General features: G+C 47.3%; 1 long non-coding RNA gene across 1 annotated transcript; it reads right to left on the bottom strand.

Moving 5' to 3' along the window:
- Positions 1-4,670: 4,670 nt before the first annotated feature.
- LOC142811719 (uncharacterized) lies at positions 4,671-7,135 on the bottom strand. Its single transcript, XR_012894677.1, has 2 exons — positions 6,645-7,135; positions 4,671-4,965 (listed from the first exon to the last, which is right to left on the bottom strand). It is a non-coding gene; the product is annotated as an uncharacterized LOC142811719 (long non-coding RNA).
- Positions 7,136-16,156: the final 9,021 nt, after the last annotated feature.

The following is a 16,156-nucleotide window of genomic DNA, read 5'->3' as shown; positions in this document are numbered from 1 at the left end:
TGGGAACACGCTGAAATGAACTTCAACATCGTTTACTAAGATGTTTGATATTATCCTTGTCACACGGGTCTTGCGTTGTGCAAGTATACCACAACGCAATACAGATTAGTGTGCAAGCGCCAAGGCACAATTTCCGAATAAGCTATTGTCGCCAAATTCATGGCATCACTGCTAAACGAGGGAACTTAAGCTGCCATTACTTCTATGACCTAGTATACTACGTGGTAGAAAAAGCGGACGGAAAAAAGACAAAGACAAGCGCAGTCCGAGTTTTCTACCGCGTAGTATAAGTTAGATCATGTATCACCAACTGGCCCAATCGTCCACTTTGATTAGCCAGTAATTGAGCAAATATCAACATGCCTTCACGTTATTTTCAGCTGGTATACTGACATATGGGTTGGGTAGCTGCAGTAACTACCTCGCAAGTTGTCTCTAGAGCCGAGCATTCAACAGAAGATAAAGTAAGAAATCGACAAGAATGTAATAACTGCGTAGTTCCAAGACCATTATTAAGTTGATACGCATACATACAATATGCGCCTTGCGACACACAGCCCGTTCATGCCAGAACGCAGCCTAACTGCCAGGCAGGCTACAGTGTTTTTTTACATGGGTATGGGCGAGGGGAGGGGTGTGAAAGCTCATCTAGTGATGCAGGAAGGCAGATTATTTATGCGTTGCGTTTTGACTATTGTGGTTTTCTGGGAGGCGGGTGAGGGCAGGCGAAAATATTGGACAAGGCTCCAGCCTCTCCCCTGCCCGTGCCCACCGCTCACGCCACCCTTGCTAACTGCAGAATTCCGATCATGTGCCACAGTGCTTACCTGCTGGCCTCCTAAGTCGGCATGCTGTTCGTCTTGTTGATATTGTCCACAGCACCTCCTAGGGCGACAAGCTCCAAACCAGTCGATAAGCCCACGAATCAAATCTTGTAAGCAAGGTTGATGTGTCGTTATGTGATTACGACCGCACCGGTGGGGCTGGTTAGGTGGTAGAGCCATCCATGTAGACCAACAACAGGCTAATCGATATGCAGTATTCTGCGACTCGAGGGCGGCTCGTCAATGTCTTTCGTCAGCACTTTGTGACAGGCCTAATTGCTACGCGTGCTTCTTTCGCTCTTTTTATGCACCTGGCCCGTTGCACGTGCAGCTGTCAAAATATTTCACTATCGTCCGCGAGCTGCGACTTTTCTGTCCGTCAGCGCCGAACGACGGAGCAGAATTGCACACAGGACGAGAGTAAGCGCATGCCCAAAAAGCGCGCTCAGCTCGGCCCGTCGTCTGCCAGGCTCTTTCTTCATGTCAACGCACAGCAAATGAACCACCTTCTACTGCTTATCTCAGCAATGCGGGTGTGGGCCTATCTTGTAATGTCATTTGCTCGATTTTCGACGGCGACTATCATCTTCGGAAAAGAAAATGTGACCGGGACTATTCGCCGGCTCACGCTGTCGGGCACAGCTCAGTCGATGCTCCGTTTACCGTTATCACCGTGCTGTCGCTATAGAAAGAAACGAAGGTAGTGGAAAGCGAGGCTTTCTGCCCAGTTGAATACCGACATGCCCTGTCTGTCACTTGGCGAATCTATACTTTCAGCTGACGTCATTATAGCTTGAATCTTGGTCTGGCTGGCATGGACTTTCTGAGTGCCAGGCGTGACTGGCTGATGATAGGGCATGGTAAAGTCAGCCGGAGCAAAATACTACAGCGCCCTAGGGTGACATCGGCTGAGAGCACGGATTCCTTGCGATAAACAAAGCATGTCGGAATTTGACTCCGAAAGCCATGCCTCGCTGCGGTGGTCTTTTGGCTAAGGTACTCGGCTGCTGACCCGCAGGTCGCGGGATCGAATCACGGCTGCGGCGGCTACATTTTCGATCCGGAAATGCTGTAGGCCCGTGTACTCAGTTTTGGGTGCACGTTAAAGAACCCCAGGTGGTCGAAACTTCCAGACCCATCCACTACGGCGTCTATCACAATCATATGGTGGTTTTGGTACGTTAAACCTAACATATCAATCAATCAAATCAACCGCAAAAGCCACGCTTTCAGCTGTTTGCGTTTCTTTCCATTGACAGTTCAGCATTGCTTGCAGTTAGACTTTCCATTTCTGTGGTCAGGTCTGCCAAAAAGTTACGTCTTTAATAGCCTGATTGCATACTATCTTCTTCACTGTCATGACCACGTGGCACTATGAACAACTTGCAACGAAGATACAAGAAACGCTGCAGTATGCGATTGGAGAAGGACGCGATGATGAAATGGACTGAAAATAGGGGAAAAAATTCATATCTCACGAGAAAAGTTAGTAATCAAAAACTACTCCTGGTTTTTTACAACAGATTCTTACTTGAACAGTTTGCCTAAGTTAGAGTGCCACAATAGAAACCGCCTAGCTTCCCACAGTGTTTAATATTTAACAATGGCAGCCGATGTATTTCTATGGGTGGTATTCAATTGTCCTGGGAAACCACACGTTATCTAGTGCGGTACTGCAATTATACTAAAACGTACCAGTGGGTCTCTGCTACATACGCCCCTAAGTCATTTTTGATAACTAGCTTTTTTCAAGGGAAATGATTTTTTCACCTGTTTCCCATTCAGCTATGACAGGTCGTCGTTCCTGCTGCCGAGAGATGGCGCTATGTCTAGATGTCCTCAATTCTCGGGAATGTGCTTCTAGACGGTTTGCTATCTTGATGGCTGTGCGAACCAGCCTTCTCTACGATATAAAACCGACGAGCACCTCGGACTTTTTCAGTGATTACTGAAAAATTATGAGGCACTCTTGCATTAGAGGATACGATATGCGGAGCCACGGGGCTGATTCTCAGTAAAACAGTTACTTGGGCGAGTTGGTGTTGGTTCATATTTCAATGTGACAGCGCACAATAAAACGAGCAGACTGATAGAACAAGAAACGACGCAGAGCGCTTGTTGTCAGCGTCCTTTCTTTTCCTATCAGTCTGCTCGTATTACTGTGAGCTGTTGCACTGAAATATGAGCTGCTTCCTCGTGTTCTGCACTATGTCGTACAGACGTTAGGTGAGTGCCGCAGAAAACGTTGAAACATATCTGAATTCGTTGCACGTGTTTTTCTTGCCCGAGCAACACACCTTGCTTGAGTTTAACTAAACTTATCAAGGACTGAGTTAGTGCACTTGCGCTGCAAAAACTTTTTTCACTCGCAGGAGCTCGGTCGTGTCCCGGAGAGAAGCTGGCGCAGGTAGAGATATTTTGCTTCTACAGGTTCGTGCGGCTCATGCAGCGCCGCTGCGTCGCAGTGACCAATGGCGAGACTGGGAGGGAAATCCTGTCAATGGGGAACAGTTTCTTTCTAGTCGCGGGTCTCCAGAACGTCGTTCTCCCCAAGAATTGTTGAGGGCTACATATCGTGTCAAAGGTTGGTGTAGTACGTTGAATTGGGTGACAATCTGCAGTCGTCCTTTTGTGTTGAGATAAAGGGAAGTGCAACGAAAGAAAAATCCAGCGCTCAGGACAGAAGAGTGGATGCTTCTTTGCGAGTGCCTATTTTATAATTTAAATTGTTTTATTAAGACGAAAGCCTGAAATACCTCATCAAACGTAACAAATGACCGGCGTCCAGCGTTCCCCATTAACGGCGGCAACACGAGTGTGGCAAGAAATAGTCATCGCGTGATAACATCACCATAGGATGGTGTCACAGACGCCAGACATGCAACGTCATTATGACGACATTGCGAAGTCACATGTGACGTCTCACAACATTGCTTCATATGGTGGAGTCATCAAATGACACCATTGCTTGATCAAAGGCGGATCAATAACGGAGGCCGGGCAGGACAACGTGAGAAAGCCTATAACGCCTCTGATCCTGTAGGCATTGTGCAACCACGTTAGTTGCAGAGAGCTTTCGAAGAAGGCCACGAGAGGTTCAGTACATAGACTAGGAAGAAAAAAGAGATGGCCTTTACCTTCGAGCCCACTGAGGCAGAGGCACAAGGGAGGGACCCCGTGAGTTTTTGCATGGTTTTCACACGTCGTTCATCACATGCTTGAAACTCCAAACAATGAAATTTAACCAACGAAGCAAGCTTTAATTACAACAAAACACAAGCATTAGGCTGTATACAAATATATCGTTACAGTCACTGAGTCATATATCGTTACAGACATTGATTTCGAAGCCTACACGCTGCCATCAGTGATTGAAAACGGGCCGTAAATGTCATAAAACAGTCACCCTTCACTCTAAGCCAAAACGGAGCAACAGGGGTATAGGGGTTGCTCCTTTCAGGGAGCAATTGCATTGCCACTCCCATTACTCTCCTAAAAGGAGTAACTGCAGAGGGTGGAACCGTTGCTCTCCTTTCAGTTCCTCCTTCGGGGGATGAACAGTTACTCCCTCCAGTTCCTCCCTGCAGACCAACAGTTACTCCCACCAGTTGCTCCCTGCCGACCAACCATTACTCCCACCAGTTGCTCTTCTAAGAGCAACAGTTACTCTTTACCGTTCCTCCTACGTGTTCGCAGTTACTCTCTGAAAACCAACTGCACATGCTTCCAGTTACTCCTTGGGGAAATGAGTATTTATCTCGAGTATGCTTGTCACACGCTTAACACATGGCGAGAGCTCCTTGGAAGAGCACTGCTTGGTGCTTCTAACACAAAAAGTGGACAATATTGAAAGGAAAATAAATGCTTTATTGTTCTTTTTATGAGGCGACATGTGGCCACACGTAAAAGTAGACTTCGCCACACCACAGCCAGCACTAAACAAACACCATAATACATCAAAGGTTTTATGCGTCATCCGTGGAAAAACAATCTTGAATTTCTAGCATAGGGCAGTCTGTGTCATCATTGGTGAGAGAAGGGCAACTTCTACAATTCTGAAGAACTCAAGTTTCGCAGCTGGTGTTTCCATCAGGCTAGCGCAGCAGAACGTCACCGCAGGCATATGTGAAGCATCTCATTGCTGCAAGAAAAAAAATAGAAGTGTGAGGTTAAACATGCCAGAATCAACTCATAACAATGAGTCACACACACTGCAGCAGCGCTTACATTCTAGGATGTCTACTGCAAAACGAAATGTGAAAAAAAGGAAGGTTCGGCCAAACGTTACTTGGCAAGCCATATAAATGCTGATGTGGTAGACGCTCTTCACATGATGTCTCAGACAGCAATATTCTGGAAGAAAATGTGCAGCACCTCAACAAGGCATATTTGTAGCAGTTAAAGATACCCTTAGGTTCAGTTAACTTGTTTCCTATACATAGCTGAGTGACATTTCTATGAGCCCATTCACCAATGGGCATTCTAAATGAGGTCATGTGTGTGGCAAATAACACGTACTGTCCGCTCATGTTAAAATACTTATTTAGCTCGTGCACATAGTTGCTCTCAATTCTACTGTTCTATCATACGCTGCTGCGTCTTGAATTGTGCAATACCTGTAGGCACAAGCCAAGCATGCAAAGCCTGCTTGAAAGCAACCATTTGCAGAGGCTACATGATAATCTTCAGTATATTTCTTTGTACCTGACGCAAACGGCTGGACAAAACTATAGACAAATAAATGTACACCGTGCTACCTTCAAAAATGCTTTAAATTTAGAAAACTATGGTGCATTTGTTCACTCGGTTGACGAGTCACAGCCACGAGATATGTAAACGAAGCAATATATCTTAAGGCATGCACAGATATTCTGATTCTTTGTTTGACAGTGTCACAGATAGCTTGCCAATACATATATATTTGAGAGCAACAAGATGTGAAGCTTTTATTAGCTCAACGTCTTGTTGGTTCACAGCCAAACAGGTTACTGCTTGTTAGACAAATTGGAATAAGCACACCACGGTTTCCAAAAAAAAAACATTATTAGAAGTTAGCTCCCGGTGTGAATGTCTGCCTATTTATTTTGTACTGCCTTCTACGTGTGCCACAAAGACATTTGTTGAGGATGTGCTACCAGTCAAGCCAAGATCGCATACTTGGTCAATGTGATGGAAATACAAACATTAGAAACACTGCCACCTCTAGTAAGAGCATTTCAGTATCTTGGACTAGCAAGATACACTTCAGTATCTTGGACTAGCAAAGAGGTGCACAAGAAAGTTAAGCCCACTCAGATACTAAGATACACTTCAGTATCTTGGACTAGCAAAGAGGTGCACAAGAAAGTTAAGCCCACTCTTGCGGAACTTTGAACGCGAATATTTCAGAGTGGGGGAGGTCAACATGCTGTGGCACTTTTAAACCCACGAAACATCTGCAGAAAACAGGGTAAAGGCAAGTAAAGAAACGCTGTTATGAAGGCCTGCGCATGGACAGCTTTGTGAATCTAGGCCCAAGTGTTATGCTTTGTGCAAGCCAAAATCCATGTAAATAGGGAAAGCATACTTTTAGGAGTACCAGCGTAAACAAAGTTTGGCAGTTGGCTTTTTAGTACAAACAGCAATCCCTGCAATGAAAACATAAACATTTTATCTTAACGGTAACAGTGTGAGCACACACACGGGCCAGCGGAGCCATGTCGAATTGTCAGTGCCAGTGTAACCATGTGGCATAATGAACTATTCTCTGGCCAACCCATGCACAGTTTGCCCCTAAAAAGCGATGCTTTCATATACGTAGTACAAAAAGTCTGCACTTACCAAAATTCACTTGCTTTCTGTACTTTAGCATCGTTGGGAGCATCTTTATCTGCAGTATAACCAAATTTGTGTCATATCCCTGAAAAAAAGTAAAAGACATGCATCAAATATTGTTTCATTTGGTAGCAGTGAAGTCAGGTTAAGAACAGCCAAGTGGGAATCAGCCTAATTATGTGCATGCGGCAAATCCCAAACGGCGTTATTGAGGTTGTCGAAATTTTCGTCGATTGGTATTAACGTCGATATGTGACTTCAACGGCATGCCAAGTTTTCACAGCGCATAAAGATTTCATGATGCAGAATAATGACAGCGCTAACGAGAACATACAGCATTTATGATTGTCTTTTACAATATTCAGTTTTGCTAAGGTTTTGCATCACTAAATAAATCTGAAAGATTTGGGTCATTCCTCCTGCAATTGTTCTGTCAATATGTAAACAGAACATGTAAACTGCTCGCTTGATGGTGCGCTTATAAAATAGTACGTTCAGCGCAGAGGGGAAGCAAGTGACGCAGTGATGTGGGCAGATTTTTTTTTTTAGGCGTGCGGGGAGGGGGGGGGGGGGGGTCCGCTTATCTGAATAGGCCGGGCAAGCGAGTATGGTCGTCAATTTGGGCTCCCTACGCCCGGCCTAAAAAAATTCTGTGCGCAACCGCCTGGCTATGCCAGTGAAGTGATGCGACAATGATTTGTTCACTTACTGATTTACATACACTTTACATCTCTAAAAAACGCGGCCCAAGGCCCCAACACTCAGCCGTTAACATTACATAAAGCCAATGGTAGAAAAGTGCCAGTATGAATGCAGCTACAACCCCGCCCCAATGTTTTTTCAAGCGAGGTAGTGTTGCGGAAATTAACTTTTAACTGCAAAAGTACACTGGCACTGCAGTGGTGACAGGGGAAGCAAGAGGGTATGCAGGCGGTAATAGAGGTAATTTAGTCCGATACGGCTAGCAATGGATACGGTGAATAAGAGCAAATCATTTCTCTTTCAATAGCGCAACCACTCAACAATGTATTGTAAGAGCATTAAATGTTGCTGGAAATGCCACTCACCTGCACGCTGATGCATGCACAGTCCTTTGTCCGACGAGCGAACAGGCTTGCAGATAGCTGGAGACGTGTTTACGATGTGTTTGTTCCATCTAGCAGCAAAACCCACAACTACCTCGCGCTCCATAAAGATAAATATACACTAACCTTCATCACGAATAAGTAGAAACGCAAATCTGCGACACACACACACGATCAAAACATAGCTCACAAGTTCGCACGTCCATGTGCTCGCCAACCACAGACCATATGAAAATGAGTAAGTAGTGCGAACGCGAACCTAGTTGCGCCGAAAAAAAAAAAAACGTCGAGCAGTGGCAGCACAGGCGTCAGCGCAATAATTTCAGTGTGTTCTCCTAATACAATTATAAAAAAAACTGAGGTACACTAAAACTCATAAATAAATATAAAAAGTTGAGTGTAATTTTTATTTAGTGCTAGTCAACATAAACACTGAATAAAAATTATTTTGTAACTTACATCGTTTGCTACACTAGCGCCACATTTGTCGTGCGGGCGCAGATGGTGCAGATTTGTCATTCTGACCTCAAACTACACGGTGAAGCGTGCTGCTAAGTGTATGGCTGATGAGAAGCGCGTCTGGGTCCGCTTTTTTTTTTTTTTTTCTTCTCCGATATACTTGGGCAGGGGGGGGGGGGGGGTCCTTATGCACGTGTTTCGGTGCTTGATCGACTTTGACGCCCTTACTTCGCGGACGAACGGCGTGTCTAGGCTTTTTTTATCGTTGTTTTGCACGTGTTTCGGCGTTCGGTCCGCTTTGACGTGCCAACTCTCCATTCTGCTGCTGCGTGTGTTAGGTACTTGCCGTAGCTGTATTCTCAGGCTTTCTGTGTTCAGTCAGCGCTGCTATCTTATTATCTGCGGATGCTAAAATAAATCACTGTTTTGGTTTGGTGAAGTTTGGCACACAGAACAAACAATAATCTGGCCCATGAATATCAATGTGGGCGGCATGCATATTTGTGTGCGGTGTCCTGCAGGGGAGTAACCGTTGCGTGACGAGAGCATTTACAGCGGTTCCTCCTTCCGTTGCTCCCTTACAAACTTAAGATGAATACAGTTGCTCCCCCATTCTCGAACAAGTCGGCCATCTTGTTCCGCTTGGTCTTTTCGGAGAGTAACAGTCGGTCTGCAGGAGCAAAAACAGCCGTTGCTCCCATTTTGGCCATTTCTGGCTTAGAGTGTTCATATAGGCAGGAATAAAAATTGATCGCTAGCAGACGACACCAGGAGTAATCGAGTGAGCGTACTCTTAACGGCGATTCCGCTGTATACTGAGGAGCACTTTGCTTCAACATTCAATGACAATAGTTCAATTAACTTGCCCACCGATATTTCGATAACTCGAGATAGAGAGAGCGAATGGCAGCGCCAAGCATTCTTCACGTATCGAGTCCATGCGCGCACAGCGGCACCCGAGTTCCCGCATTCACGTCAACCTCGATAATATGCCATTCAATGATTTCGTTACGAATAGACCAGAGAAAGCGAATCAGCGCCCCACTATCCCGATAAGAAAGTACACAGCGCTAGTATTTCCGTATATGGGGACGAAGGCATCAGGTGCGCAAATCTGCAATTGCTATACAGGTTGAGTGCGTGTACAGCAATGTGAACACCCAAGGCTGCTGGGAGAGTTTTAATCAAATATAAGTTCATATTACTTTTTTTCACACTCGAAAAAGAAGCGTCGCGAATCTCAAGAACGCGATCCATCCGAAGCAGATCCGAGGCCTGTACTTCCCATAATTCCGATGGGGGTACAAGCACCTGTGAAGGAGCTCGCGTAGACACTATAGCTCCAGATTCCTCTCTAGGTATTATTGTGTGAAACTCTATGCTTTACCTGGTCGATCGCGACCCATAGGAAAGCCGAGAAGTGTCCCCCCTTAAAGTGTTTCTATCTTACACCGTGGGGCAGTGTAAGCAACGAAGCTCCCTTTAGTCAGTGTGCGGTGCGTAACTTTAGTGTAGAAGGTCCGCTGGTTTTATGCGTGGATGAGCACACGCTTGCACCGAACATTCTTGCACGCATTCTGTGTCCATAACTCCCTCATGAGTCGATTCACCCGTATTCAGAAATGCTGCTTGACTTGAACTTGACTTGCCATCAACTTCAATGCAGTACCCGGCTGCTCATCCGCAGGTCGCGGGATTGAATCCCGGCTGCGGCAGCTCCATTTCCAATGGAGGCGGAAATGTTGTAAGCCCGTGTGCTCAGATTTGGGTGTACGTTAAAGAACCCCAGGTGGTCGAAATTTCCGGAGCCCTCCACTACGGGGCCTCTCATAATCATATGGTGGTTTTGGGACGTTAAACACCACATATCAATTTAATCGACTTCAATGCAACAAAAACGCGTTTCAAACGCGCTGTCTTTAGGCTGTGCCAAGGCAGCACAGACGCACAGACGCGTTTCAAACGCGCTGCATTGAAGGCGGTTTCAAGTCAAGTTCAAGTCAAGAAGCGTTTCTGAGGCTGTGTTCCAATACTCACCGTAGATGGCTAAATAGACAGCTGTGAGAAGACCACATCGTAGACAAATATGATGCAGGCTACTTTGCTGTCTAAACAAGGTGGCGGCTCAGCGAATCTCTCAGATAGATCGATCTCGCCGGAATGGTCGTCTGCGCACAAGCAAACGCTTTCCCAGACGCTCAATGTGAGTAACGTTTATTTGTTGTTGTTTTTTATTTCAACACTAAATAAGCCAGAAAATAGAACTGTTACGTTTGTTTATTCTAGCTGTTTCTTCTCCACGCGAGGTGGCACATCGTCGTGTAAAAGCCGTCTAGAAGTGTTTTAATTCTCGGACAGCATGGGCTCGGTGCTGTCTTCTAAGCAGTCTGCGCAGACTGTCTACGTGCTGTCTAAGAATTGGAACACAGCCTGAATACGGGGGAGCTCAACAATTTTTGCCGGCCTTTGGCTGAGACGCAACTTTTAGGAGCGAAGCTTCTTAAAAAGCCACTTACCACCCCGCGTTTAAAGACGAGAAGGTGATTTTGTCCTCTCCTTCATACAAGCGATGCGCCCTCCTCGCCCCTTGGTTCTTGAATTCACGTGAACAATATCAGCACTAAGCGCCAGAACTTATCGGGATATCGCGCTTCTCGGCTACACGCTGTTGTCACCGCTTGCGCAATTGTAAACACACAAAATGAAGTTTGATCACTTGATTGTGCACGATATTCATGCAAGACAAAGAACGGATGGGCGGCTGCATGACAAAGCAGTGCAGGAGACAAAATTCATGTGATATTCCGCGTATATAAAAGAATCGAGAGCATATGCGCTGTAGACATCACGAGAACTTTTGTCTGCGTCACAGAAGTTCGCAAGAAAGACAAAATATATCAGAAGAAAATATTGCGCTCTTTTTTGTATTTTGGGAGCCAGGTGATCTGAGCTAAGGCATGGGCTGAGTGTCTCGTCGTAATCGTATGTAGCCACCGCCCGTTAGTTATTGAACCAACCGTAGAGGGTGGTATTCGTACATATAACGAAATGCATATACACTGAAACATGTAAATGGTACGATACTAGAGGACGTTACTTGTAGTATGATAAATAATAAAAATTACAGCATATCCATGGAGTGAATGATGATGAGCGGGGCGAAGCGTCCATCAAACCATCCGCGCTTCCGCCGATCTGTTAGTTCTTGCTTCCATCAATTCGTGCGTCCATTCGTTCATCCGTGCGTCCATCAGGCCATCCGCGCGTCCGTCCATTCATGCATCTGTCCATGCGTCCGTCCGTCCGTCCTTTCGTGCGTCCACCGATCCGTACATCTGTGCGTCCGTCTTTGCGTCCTCCCCCGCGTCCGTCCATTCATCCATGCATCCGCCCGTCCGTCCATCCGTGCATCCGTCTATTCGTGCATCCGTCCATGTGTCCATCCGTCCGTCCTGATAGGCCCAGAATATAAGTATTCCGGCACCCCTAACGCCGAGCTCGATGCGCCACACGCTTTCGGATTTACGGGCTGCACTGGCGAAAATGCGACGGGGCACGACCCCTGGGCGGGACGGCATCACAGTGTCGCTTCCGGCTAACCTTCCCAACGAGGCACACCGCTCGCTTCTCCACCTGATAAACTTGATATGGGATGGCTCCCCGCTCCCATCGTAATGAACATCACTCGTCACATTCATACCCAAATCGGGCAAACCGCTCAGCATCGAGGCACTGAGACCAATCTCACTAACCTCCTGCGCCGGAAAGCTCATGGAAACCATGGTCCGCGAACGCCTTTCTGTCTACCTGGAGGCCAGGGGGACCTTTGCTAACACGATGTTTGGCTTTCGCCCACATCTGTCGGCGCAGGACATCCTGCTGCAGCTTCAACTCGACATCATAGAACCAACCACTATGCGCTGTAACGATAAAGCCGTGCTCGCACTCGATCTTAGAGGAGCTTTTGATAACGTCAAACACAGTAGTATTCTTTCTAGCCTCTCGACCACAGACTGTGGCCAGAAGACTTTCAATCACATTCGAGCCTTTCTATCTCATCGCGCCACTTTCATCCGCCTCGATTCTATCGAACATGGCCCATACGTATTAGGCGCACGGGGTACACCCCAAGGTGCAGTCCTTTCAACCCTACTCTTTAAGCTGGCCATGAAGAACCTTCCCTCCCTTCTGCGCGAGGTCGAGAAAATACACCACGCACTATATGCCGACGATTTTACAATTTGGACCAACACCGGCTCCCCAGCACAAATCGAAGAGCGGCCACAAAAGGCTGCCCTTCTGGTGAACGCCTATGCTGCATCGTGTGGTCTAGAAAGCGCTCCAGCTAAATCGGCTATTCTCTCGGTATCAGACTTACCTCCACCCCAGATTTTACTTCCATCTGGTCTCGTTCCATCAGTCGACAAAATTCGAGCTCTTGGACTTCATCTTTGAGTCCCAAGGACACAATAGCAAGCCTCCGACGCACCAGTGAACAGGTGAGACGTTATGATACGGCGGGTATCTACCAAGCGTGGTGTTCCCCGTAAGACCCAGTCCATGCGGTTGGCCCATGCGTTTGTGACCAGTCGTGTCCTGTAAGCCTCACCTTACCTTCTCCTGCGTCGTCACCACGAGCACCATGTGGACGTCCTCCTTCGTTCAGTATACAAACGTGCACTCGACCTTCCCATTGCCACCTCCAACAGCCAATTCGCGCCACTGGGGGTAATAACTCCTTTGCAGAACTGCGGAAAGCTCATCATGTTAGCCAAAATAATCGTCTGTCGCAGACGCCCCCAGGGCGACGTCTACTACACAGGATCGGCCTCAATGCGATCTCTGATCAAGACACTCCGACGCCCATATCGGAATTTCGGCGGCAAAAACTATGAGTGGAACCACTACCCTGCAACATGAACCCCGAGCTACATCCAGGCCTCAGACTAGCACGTTCTGCGGCCCTTCAGGCGTGGCACTCCGATCACCCTGGTGTTTTCTACGTAGACGCCTCGGGCCCCTCCCCCTCAGGTCACTTCACAGCCGTCATGATCACAAAGGGAAAACACGTTGATGGCCTCTCCTTTAGAGCCAACACTGTGACGCATGCTGAAGAAGTTGTCATAGCTTTGGCCGCCTCGCATCCCACCTCACGCATCATCCTGATGAACTCGCGCTCAGCCTGTCCTCAATACCTTCAGGGTTCCATCGCTCGCTGGAAGCTCACCTACTTCGGGCAGCCTCTTGGCGCTTTAACGCTCACCCCCTTTCATATAGTATGGACCCCAGGCTACTCGGGCCTGCTCGGCAACAAGGCGGCAAACGCCGCTGCTTGCACTTCTCTCACCCGGGCCATTGCCCCTCCATGTCCCGAGTCGGAATCTGGCAATACGAATCTGACGCGCTTTCGCGAAATTCTTGCCTATTACCGGGCTTCGCCCCGCCTGTACCCGGACCCCGCAAGTGATCTGGAGAAAGCGGACGAGCGAATACTACGCCACTTCCAGACGAACACCTATATCAGGCCAGCGGTCACCAGGCATTTCTTGCCAGAAATCAGCGGCACCTGCTCGAACGGCCAGGTCCTGGACGACACCTACCACGTCGTCACTTCGTGCCCCACAAACCCCTTTTCCCTATCTAAACTAGAGAGGCTTGGGAGGAGTACCTGCTCGGCTGCTCGACCTTGAATGGTCAACGCTCCCTGGTGAGGCGCGCTCGTGTAGCGTCCAACTCCATTGGCATCCCGGAATAGGGTCTCTCCACTCAATCATGCAATATGCCGCAACTCTCTGGTACATTTCCTCTAATAAAATGTTTATACCACCACAGCCGTCCTCTCGTGCATTAATCCATGCATCCGTCTCGGCATTCGTCCATTCTTCCCTCCGTCCTTCCATGTGTCAAACAGACAGACAGACAGACAGACAGACAGACAGACAGACAGACAGACAGACAGACAGACAGACAGACAGACAGACAGACAGACAGACAGACGTCAGACGGACGCGGCCAGCGGATGATTCACGGTTTGCTGATCAAAAGCATGATAAGCGCAAGGTGGCGGCGACTCGCGCTCGAAGACGGAACCCCGATGTGCGAGCGCGCGAGAAAATAAGAATGACGTCACACAAAGACGTTGGCTATCGCGTGCTCGTCATCAGCGCCATACGCAAGGGGGCGCGGTGTAGTGAAATAAAAGCCGTTTTGGCGCGTGCGGGCGTTCAGAAGGTCGGCGGATGGACAAAGCTACAGGGCGGCGTGCCCGTAAGGTGGCGGCGGCTCGCGCTCGATGACGGAACCTCCATAGGGAAATATACTATATTAAGAGTGGCCACTGGAGCCTATTTGCGGCCCAGCAAGAATGGGTCTGACCAACCGATAGACGGCGCACCCATCCCCACTTTTACTCTTTTTCTTTAAGAAATGTAATAGCCTCTTCAAGAGGACAATTATTGCCCAACTTTGGCATCAATTTTAAATGCGAAGCATTTCTTAGGGAACTTCGGCAACTTCGAGCGTTTCTATCTATCTATCTATCTATCTATCTATCTATCTATCTATCTATCTATCTATCTATCTATCTATCTAGCTAGCTAGCTAGCTAGCTGCCTACGACATTTGGATCTCCTGGCCGTCTGGATAATGGTATTGATAGCAAACTTGGTATGACATAACACGACTGTATGAAGAACATATTTGACTAGTCAAAACATGAAAATCATGACCTGTATGTCATGAATGTCATTATTTACATTTCATGGTACTGCAGCTCTTGCGGTGGTTTCGTTCACATGGCATGTTGCAAAACTGGTATGGTATGGCATGGCATGATTGCACGGCGAACACAAGCGGCAGATCCTACCATGAAAATCATGACATGCGTGTCATGTAACATGACTACATGCCAAGCTCATTATGCGCTCGGGGCCATTTCGCTGGCGTCAGATATACCAAATTTGTTATTACAGTACGTGAATGGATGACGAAGGTATGTGAGTGGTGCAAGCACGATAATCATGAGATCCGTGTCATGTAACAACATGACTACATGCCACGCTCATGATGGGCTGGCAGCCGTTTCGCTAGCTTCACTTATAGCAAGTTTTGTATTACGAGACGTGAATGGATGACGAAGGTATGATACTGGTGCAAACATGATAAACATGAGATGCGTGTCACGTAAAAACATGACTACATGCTACGCTCATGATGCGCTCGCGACCGTTTCGATAAGTTCACATGGGCCAAATTCGATATTACGTGACGCCAATGGATGACGAAGGTATGTGACTGGTGCAAACATAATAATCATGAGATGCATGTCATGTGAGAACATGACTACATGCCACGCTCATAATGCGCTGGCAGCCGTTTCGCTAGCTTCACTTATAGCAAGTTTGGTATTACGAGACGTGAATGGATAACGAAGGTATGATACTGGTGCAAACATGATAAACATGAGATGCGTGTCATGTAAAAACATGACATGCTACGCTCATGATGCGCTCGCGACCGTTTCGATAAGTTCACATGTGCCAAATTTGATATTACGTGACGCCAATGGATGACGAAGGTATGTGACTGGTGCAAACATGATAATCATGAGATGCGTGTCATGTGAGAACATGACTACATGCCACTCTCATGATGCGCTGGCAGCCGTTTCGCTAGCTTCACTTATAGCAAGTTTGGTATTACGGGACGTGAATGAATGACAAAGGTATGATACTGGTGCAAACATGATGAACAAGAAATGCGTGTCATGTAACAACATGACTACATGCTACGCTCATGATGCGTTCGCGACCGTTTCGCTAGCTTCACGTATGCCAAATTTGGTATTACGTGACGCCAATGTATGACGAAGGTATGTGACTGGTGCAAACATGATAATTATGAGATGCGTGTCATGTGAGAACATGACTACATGCCGCAGTCAAGGAGCCAATACATTTCGACGCGACGCGCTGC

Source organism: Rhipicephalus microplus, chromosome 1, assembly GCF_043290135.1.
Source record: "Rhipicephalus microplus isolate Deutch F79 chromosome 1, USDA_Rmic, whole genome shotgun sequence".
Lineage (NCBI taxonomy): Eukaryota > Metazoa > Arthropoda > Arachnida > Ixodida > Ixodidae > Rhipicephalus > Rhipicephalus microplus.
The sequence above is the reverse complement of the archived record's forward strand: the minus strand, read 5'-3'. Positions and strand labels throughout refer to the sequence as shown.